Below are 16282 nucleotides of genomic sequence, written 5' to 3' on the forward strand. Positions count from 1 at the left end.
TAGGTAGTTTCAGCTTAGAAGGCCTGGCAGAGAGCTGCAGGAGCCATCTTAGTTTAGGGAAGCTCCAGTTCAGAGAGGGGGAGTGGCCGAGGCCTGAGCCAGCCCAGCAACAGCCAGGATTGGTTTGGAAAAGGGGGGCGGAGTTAGACAATTGGAGGGAAAGAGAGCAGCTTATTTTGACAGTTCAGTTCAGTTCTGGGTGATGTTAGAGTAGGATTAGAGTTTTAGGAGTCTCTGTTAGGAAATAGGCAGCTTGCCTGAAGTTTGCACAGCAAAGCAGGCTGTGGCAGACTGATTACAGCTATTTTAGGAAAGAAAATAGCTGGGTTGTGTTTAGGAATTGTAACAAAGCATAGAACCATTCTCTCAAGCAACCGTTACGCTTCTAAGAAACAAGAACACTTTAATTTGTAACAGCTAAGCCTCTGAACCTGCATTCACTTTTATTCTGTAACTTGTATTCAATAAACTCTTTCTTGTTATTTTTAAAATTTAAGCCTGAGTCAAGTGCCATTTGTGGTTTGAGTCCATTTCCTTTTGAAACAACCTCTCCTGTTTCCCCTCAAAGAAGCCTTGATAATATACAGTACTTGGTGGTCCTAGAAAAGCCTTTTAACATTCTAAATAGCTAGAGGGTTCCTGATTATTTGGTTTATGGTGGCAGCGAAAGTTTTAAATCAAGAGACATCCCCTCAAACGCTATAAGTGCCAAAGTGGTGTGAATTTCTCATTGAAGGAGGGACAGGGTTGGGATCTGTTTGCCCCCTGTCCAGTGATATTGTTTGGCCATAAAGACTGCCTTTATGATTAGGGGTAGATGGTGGGATTGAGCGCATTGCCATCTTCCTGGCTATTACAATTGGTGTGGCAGTGGTGGGTTTGCTTGACCCCCTGCCCAAAGAGCATAAAGGAGGCTTTATACACATCAAGCCAATCGTGACTGGGATCACCTTCCACCTGGAAACCAATGTCCTCACTCTGGAAGAACATGCAGGTCAAGAATAGGTCTCTACCATCACCACCAAGATCCTACACTTGGAAGGCCATCATACTCGGACAAGTTTATAGAATCGCCTAAGTCAAAGTCAACATGGTTGTAATTGGAAGGCGAAGAAATGTAACTGTTCTTCCAGTATGGCATCAACACATTACTAGCCAGAACACTGGTATGGTATTAGGCCAATCTAAATGCAGTGGATCTGAAGATAGAATCTTTAATTTGCAGTGTACTTCATAGGTAAATTATTGTTTGCTTTGAATTAAATACTGAATCTGGATAGTGATGGATACTTTCGTGTTTGTTTGACCAGAGGAGATGGGTGAGCTGCTTGGAGATTTAAGACCTACTGCCTGTTCTCTGCATTTTTGCATGTCATGACTACTTAAAAGCATTAGATTTTTTGTTCTGGACCTTGGAGGGAACAAATACAACTTTAGGAGTGGATATAGTAGTATGTGGTTATTGATTGTCCATGTAAAGCTTAGATACGTTGTGTATGGTGCTGCATGTATTTAATAAGTGTTGTGATTTATCTTTCTCTTTTAAACCTTTTGTACATCATCATTATCCTTATTTCTTTTGATATTGAAGAATAATGAGGATGATAATGTACATTTGCAGAAGACAGTGTTGAGTGGTGTGCATCCCATTCCGTGTCTTATGGGATATGGATGCCAGAGGTTACCTTTTGTTGTCAATAGAATATGAAAAATTCACTCCCTCTCACTAGGCAGACATTCCAGATTTTAATCTGCAGGGCTAAATGTAGTTTTGAATTGCTTTCAACAAATAGACAAAGCTTGTTTGGCATACTGGCATCTATATTTTGGGATTTTTTTTAGCATTCAAAATTGTTCTACTTTTTCTTGCAGTAGTCAATTGCAGTTAAACCTTACATTAATATTCTACTTTTTTTAGTCACTGTGTTATTATTCCGTTTTTGTGTTTTACCTTTTTTAACAGACCGTACACTCTGCCCAGAAGGCAGTTTCAAAGTTAAATAAGCACCTGTAATCCTCGTCTGCTTTGCATGTGCACTGAGAAGGCACTGTTGCTTTTACACTTAGTGTATCTGGTTTCCCTCCACAAATGCATTTGGCATGCTGCTGTTCTATGAAATGGCTAATGCTGTGAATTAGATGTCTGTTTCTTCCTGTTCGGGCTGTCTGTTTGTACAGCTGGGGCTGCAAGCTATTTCTTCCATGTTAACAACACTAGCTTCTTAAGCAAAACGTTTGGTGACATTGTGCATCTTTTGAACAAGTTCTATTTTATGCTGCTACATTGGTTGATCTGATCTCTTTGGATATTAGCTGGTTGCTGAACATATCCTCTGTTTGCCCTTTGGAGCAAGATGTTGCTGCCAGACCCTTCAGTATATAGCAGGCTAGTCGGTAATGCACCTGAGATGAATGTATTTCAAATCTAATTTCTTTCTGAAATTTGAGATTTTATTCTCAAGACCTTATAAAACTATATGATTCTATAACATTGAACCAGGGCAGTTAAAGCATATTCATTCTGCAGCATAGATGCACCCAAGGTTTTCTTTTCCATTAATGGTAGTTTTTGGTATTTTAACACTTTTGTTTTTAAAGAAGGAATACAAAAAATGGGTTGTTGTAGGTTTTTTCGGGCTATATGGCCATGTTCTAGAGGCATTTTCTCCTGACGTTTCGCCTGTATCTATGGCAAGCTTCCTCAGTGCTCATATCTGTGGAATGACCAGGGTGAGACAAAGGGTGAACTGGATGTTTGGGTGGATGCTGTTAAGATGGTCCAGGAACCTGTTGAGTTCTTCTTTTTCCATGGTTCCACCCAAACATCCAGTTCATCATGGAAAAAGAAAATGAAGGCCGTCTTTTCTAGATGTCCTAGTCATCCGCAAACCAGATCAACAATTGGGTCACACCGTTTACAGAAAACCCATACACACAGATAGGTAATCTACATAAAAACTCCAACCATCACCCAAGTCAAAAAAGAAGCACCATTAAAGCCTTGGCAGACCGTGCAAAAAGAATCTGCGAAACCCACCTTCTTCAAGATGAACTGAACCACCTAAACTGGGCTCTACATGCCAAGGGATACTCCACCTCAGACATCAGAAGAGCTGCAAGACCGAGAACAAGCCACGAGAATAAAGACAAAGATCCACCCAGAGGAAAAGTGTTCTTGCCATACATCAAGGGAACCACTGACTACATAGGAAAGCTGATGAAGAAACACAACATACAAACTATCTACAGACCCACCAAGAAAATCCAACAAATGCTACATTCAGCAAAGGACAAGAGGGATCCTCTCACTTCTGCTGGAGTCTACCGTGTACCTTGCAGCTGTGGACAAGTCTACATAGGGACCATCAAACGCAGCGCCCAAACACAAATCAAGGAACATGAAAGGCACTGCACACCAGAAAAATCAGCCATAGCAGAGTACCTGATGAACCAACCTGGACACAGCATTTTATTTGAGAACACAGAAATGCTGGACCACTCTCACAACCACCATGTCAGACTATACAGAGAAGCCATTGAAATCCACAAGTATGTGGACAATTTCAACAGAAAGGAGAAAACCATGAAAATGAACAAAATCTGGCTACAAGTATTAAAAAACTCTAAAATTACAACAGCACAACAACAGAGAGGAAACAAACAAGGACATCTAATCACCTCTCAACAAAAGTTTGCTCTAGGCACTGTCAGGCCATTATATGCCAATTAAGGTGGTCAGTTGAAACATTCACACCTTCACAACATTCCAGCAGACAAGAGCCCTTTGTCTCACCCTGGTCATTCCATAGATATATAAACCCTTTTTCCTAGTTCCAACAGACCTCACTACCTCTGAGGATGCTTGCCATAGATGCAGGCGAAACGTCGGGAGAAAATGCCTCTAGAACATGGCCATATAGCCTGAAAAAACCTACAACAACCCAGTGATTCCGGCCATGAAAGCTTTCGACAATACATCAATACAAAGCATGCAGCTACCATCATGTGCATCTTTTTTGGTCAAATTACAAAAAGTGTACTTTTTGCAGCAGGGGTTTTGCAGGGTTTTGCAAATTGAGATTCGCATTTGATTCAATGGCTCATGACACTCGAGTCAAGACGGGTAAGTGGTAATTTTGCATCTGAACCATGTTGGAAGTCATTCCTATATGTTGAATCATCGGCACCTGGTGGAACAGATCTCATAGGAAGATGGTGCCTGGCTCACCGCAGTGTGTATCTCTTGGCTATGAATGTGCAAAGACAACAATGCTGCTCTGAACAGACTGGCGCAGCCTCCGATAGGAAGATCTGTGACCGACCCACTTGGCACACCGTTGTTATATATATATATATATATATATATATATATATATATATATTGTGGCAGTTGAATCAGACAAGAAGAGCCGTGCTGTCATTGTAAAGGGAGAGCACCAGGACTGAGCGAAATCAAGGAATAATGTCATCTTGTCCATTTTAGCATTTGTTAGTTTGACATTTTGACTCAAAAAAGAAAAAGAAAAAAAAGAGGGAAGTCAATATTTCCTTCATATTACCAAGTCAAAGTTAGCTCAAACCAAAACATCCTAGGGTGCCATTAGAAGATGTACATGTTCAGTTAAAGCAGTTCGATAACTGAAGAACAGAGCAAAATTGTATTAAGTAAATAAGAATGGTATTCTCTGTACTGTTGAACTTTTTTTGCATTGAGATTGGCAGTAAAATGTTGCATGTCTTATAACATTTATTGTGTATTCTTTTGCAAACAGATAGGCAAAAAGGGGGAAAACACATCATGACACCTTAGCACACATTTTTCATAGAGAACTTGGCTTTGAGTATAGGTGATCAGGGAGACTCTTTATATGGCAATAATGTTGACCAGTAATATTTATTTATTTATTATTTATTTACAGTATTTATATACTACTTTTCTCACCCCTGGGGGGACTCAAAGCAGTTTACAAAAATCATGGCAAAATTCAATGCTTTACATACATAAACCAAATCATAAAGAGATAGACAGAATATAGATATATACCACCAACCAGTGATCCTGTATCCATCCATATCTGTGTGCGTGTGTGTCTTCACTGCCATAGAATCCAGTCCTAAGTAGATAATCTGGATTTTACATGGCAGTGTGGAAGGGGTGACTTTGAGTGCATCCAAGCTGTAGATTTAATAAAGGATGAAGCTGGTGAGGGGGGTGGGGGAGAAAAGGGAAGGAAAGAAAAGGAGGAAGGGAAGGGAGAAAGGAGGAAAGGGAGAAAGGAGTAATGGAGAAAAGGAAAGGGAGGGAGGAAGGAGGGAAGAGAAAGAATTAAAGGAAGGAGAATGAAGGGAAGTACAGAAAGGAAGGAAAGGGTGGAGGGAGGAAAGGGGGCGTTGGTGTGGATGAGAGAATGAGGAGGAGGAGGAGAAATTGTTTATCCGGAGAGCACTGTGAACCCAAACAAAGATGGATCGGTACCAAACTTGGGAGGAATCCTCAATATGCCCAAAGGTGAATTCTGGTGGAAATTGGGGGAAATTTGACCTTGGGAGCTGCTTGGATGTCCAGCTCACCTGGAACTGAACTGGGCTCTCCCCTTCCTTCCTTCCTTCGTCCCCAGCACACTCTGCTCTATTAGGGGTGGGGCTTACTGGATCCCCTTGATGGCAGCATCCAAGGCGAGAGCTGAAGACGGAGGAAGAAGGGAAGGAGGAATGATAAAGGGAGAGAGGAAAGGAAAGAGGAAAGAGAAAAGGAAAGAGGGGAAGGATGCGGGAAAGAGGGAGGGAGGAGAGGAGGCAGGGAATGCATGAAGGGAGAAAATGGGGGAAGAGAGAAGGAAGGGAGAGAAGGAGGAGGGAGAGAGCCAAGGCTGACACCAGGCCGTTGCCGGCACAGGCTCCGCCACGTGGAGCTCTCCTGTGTGTGCGAGTGCGCGTGCACCCCCCCCCCCCATCCCAGTACGCATGCCCAGTGGTATCTTCTCCTTTTTTAGGATTTGTAAGTGCGTTTTTTTGTTTGTTATTATTGATGGTTACACCTTGTATGGTGAGGAGTTTTGTTGCCAAATTTGGTGGGTATTGGCCCAGCGGTTCTTTTGTTTTTAAGCCACTCATTACGACATGAGCATTTATATATATATAGATTATATATATTACTGTTATATCTATTACTATATAATATGTTACTCCTATATGTTACTATATTAAATGGACTCCTAGAATAGAGTTAGAAGGGACTCTACCAGACAGAAGAGCAGTAAGGAGGGAAGGAAGGAGAGAAGGAAGGAAAGAAAGAGGTACCGAAGGAAGGAAGGAAGGAAGGAAGAAGATAAAGTAGAAAGGAAAGGAAAGGCAAGAAAGAGGTAAAGAAGGAAGGAAGGGAAAAGGAAATAAAAAGTGAAAGAAGCAAGAAAACAGTGAAGGAAGACATGAGACAAAGGAAGAAGTAGAGAAAGGGAGAGGGAATGAAGGAAAGAGAGGAGGAAGGATGAAACCAAAGAGTGAAATAAGGAATGAAAGAAAGAGCTAGAGAAGGAAGAAAGGAGAGAAAGGGGAAGGGGAAGAAAAAAAGGGGAAGGAATAGGTAGGTACCTCTCTTTCATAATAGTCCAGATATCTACCTCTACTTCGAAAATTCTTACTATAGACCACAGCAATGCCTGGCAGGGTACAACTAGTAAGATAATAAGACATCTAAATATACAAATACAAATTCAAAACACCTAATAAAAGCATTGGGTATCGTTTAGACATCCCAAAGAAGAGGGTCATAACATTGCTATTATTTTCTGCAAGCAAAACATATAGTACCTGGCTTTTGTGTGACAGCTTCAGAGTGTCCCAAAACCTGCTGCTATCATGTTAGAAGAAGCTAACCCTAAAAATGTTATATATCTTTAATTCACCCTTCAAAAAAAGTATGTTTTTCTTTTCTGAATATTTTGTCTGCTGTGGCTTCAAAGCATCCAGATACTCTACCTCTTGCTTTATAGTTATTGTAGTTTAGAAGCCAAAGTTCAGAAGCCAAACACTTCGAACATCCAAACAAACAGGGAAATTGTGTCTTCAGCAAGCTTGTCTAACGTTGTCAGCCTTTTTATAGCCTGCAGGCCTATTTGGTTGGTCAATTTAGATATCACACAAAACCCATAACATCCCACAAACTGGTTTGCAGGTCTGCTTTGGATCATAGTTTCCCATTCATAATTGTTCCCTTGATCACAGGTTGCATTTTGAATATTTCGCCGAACTATTGCTCAGTGTTGGTGCTGGCAGCTGAATTCCTCCAACGTTTCTCCTCTCCAAAATGATCAAAGGAGGATCTTGTAAACTACAGTCGTACATACGGGGAGAGAGGAACGATCTGTTAAGTATGCAGAGGTAAGTTAGTGTTCTGCAAAAGGACATATTTTAACAAGACTCCTGGCATAATTCCTGTCACATTGTGGTATTCATTTAATAGGCTATCTCACTGAATAAATTAAAGCATTCAGTCATATTTTATGTCTAGTTTCGACAGTTTAAGAAACGGATTTTTTGATATTTAGTCTGTCAATCAGGAGAAACAATTAAAAACATGTCATAGGGGACAGTTCCAAAGTCTCAACAAGATGCAGTCACTCAGTTGCTCAATGTTTGCAGAAGTTATATTGCATTGTCTTCAAGTGGCTGCTGTTCAGATGCCCTGGTTTACAATATCCATATTCGTCTTATAGCTAAGGGATTATGAGAGTTGTTGCCCAAAACACCTGGTTTGTTTGATGTGGAGAATGCTGTTGTATTGTGTGCCCATAGTTGGTTTTTGTTCTTCTTTCCCTTATGTGTGTGTCAGGGTGAAACAGAACTGCTTAAATGGTTGCTGTGTTGCTAATAAGCCATAGATTTCTCCCCCTTTCTATTAGTGCTATCCTAAAAAACAAACAAACATTGAGATGCAGTTCATTGATAAACTGGAAAATACCAAAAGATCTGTCGCACCTTATTGCAGTAATGTTAATCACTGTAATGCATGTTTTTACAGAATTTACATTTTTTGTTTTTGGAATTATGTGCTCAGTCCTGTGTAATCATTGCTGGTTTGTTCAACTGGTGATGCTTGGTTGGCTATGCACCGACTGCCACACATTAAAAAAAACCCAAAAAAACACACAGGCGTCTTCCAAGAACTTGGAAGGCCATCATACTCAGACAACAAGGGATCGCCTAAGTAGGTAAAATAAGTGATGCTTATCTAAAACAAAATCCCTGCTTCTAAATCAGGAGCAAAAAACAAGCTTGTACCTTAGATGTTACTTTAAAAAACATAAGCCACACAACTCCATCCACTGTATTTCATGATTTCATTCTTTCTTGTACTGCAACTTTTTCAGATGCTTGGAGGGGTGGGGGGAAGGACTGTGATTTCATCTATTATTATTATTATTATTATTATTATTATTATTATTATTATTAGCTTGGGGACCCGGCGCTGCCCAGGTTATTTGAGAAAGGCATTGTGTCTCAAGGTTGGTTATGTAATATGGCTCGCAGTGGTCTCAGGAAGTTAGAGAAGGTACTGCGAGTCCCATCATCTGTGGTCCATCCTCCTCCACACTGCTCCAGAATGGAGAGTGGGTCGTGGGGGCTCTGTGTGCCAAGTTTGGTCTTGATTGGTCATTAGATGAGTGTTGCAGAAGTCTTGGGAAGTGAGGGGAGGTATTTGAAGTCCCATCATCCATACTCTGTACTCCCCCAAACCTCACCAGAATATTGAGTTGGCTATGGGGGCTCTCTGTGCCAAGTTTGGTCTTTATTGGTATTTGGATGAGTGTCGCTGTGGTTTCAGGAAGTGAGTGAAGGTACTGCAAGTCCCATCATCCATTGTCCATCCTCCTTCAAACAGCACCAGGATGTAGGGTGGGTCAAGGGGGCTCAGTGTGCCAAGTTTGGTCTTGATTGGTCATTAGATGAGGGTTGCAGCAATCTTGAGGAATGGAGGTACTTGAAGTCCCATCATCCATGGTCTGTCCTCAAAAGTGCGCCAGGATGTAGAGTGTGTCATGGGGGCTCTGTGTGCCAATTTGGTCTTGATTGGTCATTGGTTGAGGGTCGCAGTGGTTTCAGTAAGTGAGTGAAGATACTGCAAATCCCATCATCCATGGTCCATCCCCCTTGGAACTGCATCAGGATGTAGAGTGGACCATGAGTACTCTGTGTGCCAAATTTGGGCCTGGTCTGTGATTTGTATGGACTACACTGTTCTGTGGGAAGTGAATCGGCTGAAGGTACTGCAAATCCCATCTTTAGTGGCCCATCCTGCCCTGAACCACACCAGGTTTTAAAGTGTGCCATTGGGCCTCTGGGTACCAAGTTTGGTCCTGATCCGTCAGTGGCGTGGGCCTCAGTGCTCTAAGGTGGTGAGTTCAAGCACTGCAAGTCCCATCATCCATGGTCCATCCTCACTCAAACTGCACGAGGATATTGAGTGGGTCTTTAGGGGGATGTCTGTGTACCAGGTTTGGTCTTGTTCTGTCATTGTTGGGGGCCACAAGGTGTTTTGGACTTCAACTCCAACCATTCCTGACAGCTTCAGGCCCCTTTCCTATTTCCTTTGCTACCTTGGAATGTTCAAGGTGGCCAATCAGAGAGCATATGCAAATAGTACCACAACGGCTGCCAATCAGAAAACTGGCACATACACCGCCACATTTCCGCCGCATATAAACTTTGACTTTTATTATATAGATAGATTATTATTATTATTATTATTATTATTATTATTATTATTTAAAACTTTTATATCCTGATTTTTTTGACCTCTGTAGAGGGACACAGACCAGCTTACAGCAAGGAGTCGATGCTACTAATACAAGTTAAAACATCATACAGAAATACAAGATTAAAATACATATAGATAAAATACATATATATCAAATCGCCAAGGTAAAATCATGTTCAACTCAGTCCGCATATGTGGTCACTCATTTTGGTCTGTAACCAGTCTCAGCCATTATTCTGGGAATGCTTCATCCCATAACCAGGATTTCACTAGCCTCCTGAAGAACAAGAGGAAGGGGGCAGATCTAATCTCGCTCAAGAGAGAGTTCCATAGCTGAGGGGCCACCACAGAGAAGGCCCTGTCTCTCATTCCCACCAAACGCACAAGATGTTTGTTGTAGGGGATCTCGGCATTCAGTTTTTCAGGAACTTTTTAAAAATGTAGTTATGATAAGCTATTTTGAAAGTTAACTGGAACTCTGTGATATTCAAAATGCTTTATGCCAGAAATGTCTTCCCGCACAGCTGCTGAGATCTAGGGAATGTTCTTCCCTAGATCTCAGCAGCTGTGCGGGAAGACATTTCTGGCATAAAGCATTTTGGGAATGTTCTTCCCTAGATCCATGTTCTTTCTAATACTGTGGCAGAATCTGAGCTTGCAAAAGCAATATTTCTTTACTTACTCTCCATCTGAGGAAGAGGAATTCTGTGAGTTTGGTCCAAAACCACACTTGCTTTCCAGCTGCTTTGTCCATTCTATCAGTCCAGCTCATTTCTCAGAAAACAATACTTGAAAAATATCTGTATACTTTTTAATTGTTAGCTTGTTTCATCTTTTTAATATAAATGTTAGGAAAAAATTCGTGACAGTATCTTTTTTTTTATGGTGTCGTGGCATTGGTTTGATTCTGTGTCATTTGAAATCATAGAATCCTAGAGTTGGAAGAGACCTCGTGGGCCATCCAGTCCAGCCCCATTCTGCCAGGAAACAGGAAAATCGCAATCAAAGCACCCCCGACAGATGACCATCCAGCCTCTCTTTCAAAGCCTCCCAAGAAAGAGACCCCGCCACACTTCAAGGCAGAGAGTTCCACTCCTGAACAGCACTCACAGTCAGGAAGTTCTTCCTTATGTTCAGATAGAATCTCCTTTCTTTCCTCTAGTTTGAAACCATTGTTCCGTGTCCTAGTCTCCAGGGCAGCAGAAAACAAATCTGCTCCCTCCTCCCTATGACTTCCCCTCATCTTTTGATACATGGCCCTCATCATGTCTCTTCTCAGCCTTCTCTTCTGCAGGCTAAACATGTCCAGCAATTTAAACCGCTCCTTATAGGACTTGTTCTCCAGATCCTTGATCATTTGAGTTGCCCTCCTCTGGACACATTCCAGCTTAGAGTCAACATCTCTGTTCAGTTGCAGTGCCCAGAATTGGACACAGTGTGATTCCAGGTGCGTTTTGACTAAGGCAGAATAGAGGGGTAGCATGACTTCCCTAGATCTAGGCACTAGACAACTATTGATGGAGGCCAAAATCCCACTGGCTTTTTTAGCCGCCACATGACGTTGACTCATGTTCGTCTTCCTGTCCATGAGGACTCCAAGATCTTTTTTTACATGTACTGCTGTTGAGCCTGAAATCCCCCATTCCATATCTTTGCATTTCATTTTTTCCTGCCTGTGGAATATCTTGCATTTGTCCTTTTTGAACTTCATTTTGTTAATTTTGGCCAATCATCTCTCTAATCTGTTAAGATCATTTTCAAAAATGTTTTCAAAAAAGCAGCCTCCAGTATAGTACATAACAAAAGGGCTAATACATGTTCCTTTCATGTTCTTGGCCTGAAGCCTTGCAGATGATGTTGGTTTGTTTGAGAAGGGCGAAAGGCTATATTATATGCTCTGGCCATTGCTTTTATTATGCTGAGGATGTTGGCAACAAAGAAAGTAGTTGTAACCACCATTGCATCTACACAGTGTTGTTCAGAGGATTACTTGGATTCTTCAGACATTAACATCATCTTATTGCTCTCCAAAGCATTACAGTGTTCCCTCACTTATCGCGGGTGTTACGTTCCAGGACTACCCGCAAAAAATGAAAATTCGTGAAGTAGGGATGCTATCTATATATATAAAAATGCTCTGTGCATAATGAGTACCTTAAAAACAAAAGAACCAATGAACGAAATCACCCCAAATTTGGCAACAAAACTTCTCACAACACAAGGAGTGACCATCACTCAAAATTTTTTATGATTTTGTCATTTGAGAGTTGTGGTTGCTGGGATTTATAGTTCACTCACAATCAAAGAGTATTCTGAACTCCATCAACGATGGAATTGAACCAAACTTGGCACACAGAACTCCCATGACCAACAGAAAATATTGGAAGGGTTTGGTGGGCATTGACCTTGAGTTTGGGAGTTGTAGTTCACCTACACCTCGAGAGCACTGTAGACTCAAACAATGATGGATCTGGACCAAACTTGGCACAAGCACTCAATACACCCAAATATGAACACAGATGGAGTTTGGGGGAAATAGACCTTGACATTTGGGAGTTGTAGTCACTGGGATTCATAGTTCACCTACAATCAAAGAGCATTCTGAACCCACGAACAACAGAATCGGGGCAGACTTCCTACACAGAACCCCCATGACCAACAGAAAATACTTAAGGCCATCCAGTCCAACTCCCTTCATGAGGGCAAGAAAACGTAATCAAAGTCCTCCTGACAAAGAGCCATCCAGCCATAGATATAGTGAGATAGATAGATAGATAGATAGTTAGATAATGATTCCCACACAGAGAGAAATAGTATCATAGATTTGAAAGGGACCCTTAAAGAAGGACAATGATATGTTGCATGTTCCAGGGTGGGCAAACTAGCCACTTTCCACATCAAAGAAACAGCACTGACAAAGAAACAGCAAGAAATATTGTTTACACACAAGCATAAAGAAATGACATATATTAGAAACCAACACTTTCTCATTACTTTATTTCTGAGATCAACAGACTGGGCCACAGCAACGCATGGCAGGGGATAGCTAGTATATGTATATAGGGTTCTGAGGGTGAGGCAGAAGCAAAGAGAGGTTTAAAGGCACTGAACACTTTTTTTTGCTAGCTATCTCTGCTTTGGAATCTCTCTTGATTGGCGGCCTCTCTCTCTTTTTTAAAAAATATATTCTTTATTGAAATTTTTCTATTACATAATCATTAAAAATCAGAAAGAAAAAGAAAACAAGAGGTCAAAGTTTGGGAAAAGAAAAGGGGAAAGAGCATTGGGAAAAAGAGGGGAAGGGAAAAGCACAGAAAGTAAAAAGAAAAAAGAAAAGTCAAGAAGTGGTCTTTCACCACTCAGGGTGTCTCTTCTTCTTCAAATTGACTTCTAGGGTTCCTTGAGGAGGGTTTCTTCCTTTTCTTTCTTTCTTCTTCCTTTCTTGAGTCTATATCATTTTTTCATTTTTTATTTTTGTCTAATCTATTGAACATAATTGTTGATTTACAAGTTTATACTTTTATTATTCTTATTATACATATTTTCTTCTTATTTATTGTCCTCTTACTTCTCTTGCATTAAATATTCATTTAGTAGTGTCCAATCTGTACATTTCTCTGCCACTCCTTTATTTCTTTGTATTAGATAACTGAGACTGTCCATATTCTTAATATCTAATATTTTCTTTTTCCATTCTTCTATAGTTGGTATTTCTTCCTTTCTCCATCTTTTGGCATAGCACATCCTGGCTGCCGTTGTGGTTAGGAATATCAATTTATCTATATTTTCCTCAATTTTCATATCCGTTATGCCCAATAGAAATAACTCGGGTTTTAGAGGGATTTTAATTTTCAGAATTTTTTGTAGGTTTTTTTGGATTTCTTTCCAATATTTTTTTGCCTTTTTGCAATGCCACCACATGTGGTAGAATGTTCCTTCTGCTATTCCGCATTTCCAACAATTAGGTTTCAATTTTTTATAGCATTTACTTAATTTGTAGGGGGGTCATATACCATCTAAAAAATATCTTTGTCCAATTTTCTTGCATGTCATATGCGCGCAAATATTTTCTTTTCTTTTTCTAAATTAGTTCCCATTCTTCTATCCTTATCGATCTGCCCACGTTTCTTGCCCATTTTATCATACATTCTTTTATTCCTTCCTCCTCTGTGTTCCATTCCAGCAACTTTTTGTATATTCTGGATATTTTTTTCCTCCCTGTCTCCCAAATTACATCCAATTTATTTCTTTTTATCTCAAATCCTATTTTTTTTTGTCATTACCAAAATATTCTTGAATCTGCCTGTATTGCAGCCAGGTCATGTTGGGATAATTTTTTTTTATTTCCTCTAAGACTTTTAAATTTACTTCTCCTTTCTCTTCTCTTATCAATTCTTTATAGTTTGGCCATTTAATCCAGCCTATTTCTCGTCTTTGACATGATTCCAGCAGCGATACCCATGTTGGCGTTTTATTATACATTCTTTTCTTATATTTGTTCCATGTCCTAATAATTGCAGCCCTGATGAAATGGTTTCCAAAGTTCTTTTCTAGTTTTATTTTGTCGTACCAAATGTACGCGTGCCAGCCCCTTCGTAAATCGTGGCCCTCTAGATTCAACAATTTTTCGTTTTTCAATTTTATCCATTCCGTGGCCCATGAAAGTGCGCAGGCTTCTGTGTACAATCCTAGATCCGGGAGTGCTAGTCCTCCTCTTTCCTTTTCATCTGTTAAATTTTTAAAACTTATCCTAGGTTTCTTATTTAGCCAAATGAATTTCCTAATCACTCTGTTCCATTCAGTTATCCCTTTTTGATTCCTTAAAATTGGCAAGTTTTGAAACAAAAATAGCATCCTTGGTAGGACATTCATTTTTATACATGAAATTCTCCCTAGCATTGATATCTTCAAATTCTTCCATTTTTCTAAATCTTTTTTTTATCTCCATCCATGTTTTTACATAATTATTTTGCAAAAGTTGGGAATTTTTTGGTGTTATTATAATCCCTAAATATTTAAGTTTTGAGACTATTCGTATCTTCCATTTTTCTTTGATTTGATCAATCTTTTTCTTGGGTATATTTTTTGTTATTGCTTCTGTCTTGTCTAAATTTAATTTAAATCCTGCCACTTTTCCAAAATCATTGATTGTCTCCATCCAGTTGTTTAAATTTTTGTTTGGGTCTTCAATTATACGCACGATGTCATCCACGAATGCTCTACATTTAAACGAGCTTTCTTTTATCATTGCCCCTTTCAATTCTTTATTTTCTCTTATATTGTTTAGTAGGATTTCAAATGTTGCTATAAATATTAGCGGTGACAGCGGACACCCTTGTCTCGTTCCTTTTCTTATTTCAATCGCTTTACTCTCCTTTCCATTGATTATTATTTTTGCCTGTTGTGTTTTGTAAATGGCCTCAATTGAATTTCGAAAGTGATAACCCATATCCATCTCCCCAAATATCATTTTAAAAAAATTCCAATTTACGTTATCGAACGCTTTTTCTGCGTCGATAGCAAGAAACATAGCTTTACTCGCTTCCCAAATTGTGAATGTTTTTACGTCTTGCGTTTCATTATTTTCAAAGTATTGTTTCAGCACTTCCTTACTTCTCTTGATGTCCTCTTCTTTTACTAGAAGATTGTCATCTAACCTCCATCTCCATGTTCTCTCTCCTCCTTTAATTTCCATCTTTAGGGGGCAATGATCCGAATCTGTTCTTGGAAGAATCTTTTTTTTTTTAACAAAAGGAATGAGGGATGATGAGGCCCAGATCATATCAATTCTCGACCAGGTTCTATGCCTGGCCGAGAAAAAAGTGTAATCTTGCTTGTCTTCATTTTTGTGTCTCCATACATCTTCCATTTTTGTTTCTTTAAATAGCCTTATTAGAGTATTGGGTATCTGTCCCGCCACTTTTTTTCCTTTCTCATTTTGTTTGTTCCCTGATGACCTGTCTAGTTTTCCATCTAGGACGCCGTTGAAATCTCCCATAATTATTATCTTATCAAATTCCTGTTTTATTATATTGGCTTCTAATTCTCTTATAAATGTGGATTTTGTGTCATTGGGTGCATAAATATTACAAATTAATATCTTGGAGTTTTGCCATGTAATTTTTACCCCTACCATTCTTCCTTCCTGGTCCTTAAAGGCAAGTTCTGACTCTATATTTTCTCTCATGTATTTTGCCACCCCTCTTTTCTTTTCTGGGGCTGAAGCGTAGTATAGTTTCCCTAATGCCTTATTTTCTAAATGGGCGGTATGTTTGTGCGATATGTGTGTTTCTTGTATGGCAATCACTTGACATTTTCTTTTTTAAATATTATTAAAAACTTTATTCCTTTTATTGGGGCTGTTCAAGCCATTAAGATTGTTACAGTATATTTTCAAATCAGTGTTCATCTAAAAATTGTTTCCTTGTTCTTGTTGTTGTCTTTCCTGCTTTTCTTCTTCTTGCTTTCCTTCTTCTTCTTCTCCTTGTCCTTCTTCCTCTCCCTTGTTTCCCATTTCTTCTAATT

At 39.7% G+C, this 16282-nt stretch overlaps 1 protein-coding gene across 4 annotated transcripts in view; it reads left to right on the top strand.

Moving 5' to 3' along the window:
* The window catches only part of LOC137095223 (calpain-15-like), a 339156-nt gene that overhangs the window by 61289 nt on the left and 261585 nt on the right, over window positions 1-16282 (top strand). For 2 of the 4 annotated variants that reach the window (XM_067461636.1, XM_067461637.1), the window contains exon 2: window positions 7225-7380. The exons of the other annotated variants lie outside the window; for them this stretch is intronic. The gene's annotated coding sequence lies outside the window, so the exon portion shown is untranslated. The remainder of the gene's footprint in view (window positions 1-7224; window positions 7381-16282) is intronic. 4 annotated transcript variants of the gene reach the window in all.

This window comes from Anolis sagrei, chromosome Y (genome assembly GCF_037176765.1).
Source record: "Anolis sagrei isolate rAnoSag1 chromosome Y, rAnoSag1.mat, whole genome shotgun sequence".
Lineage (NCBI taxonomy): Eukaryota > Metazoa > Chordata > Lepidosauria > Squamata > Dactyloidae > Anolis > Anolis sagrei.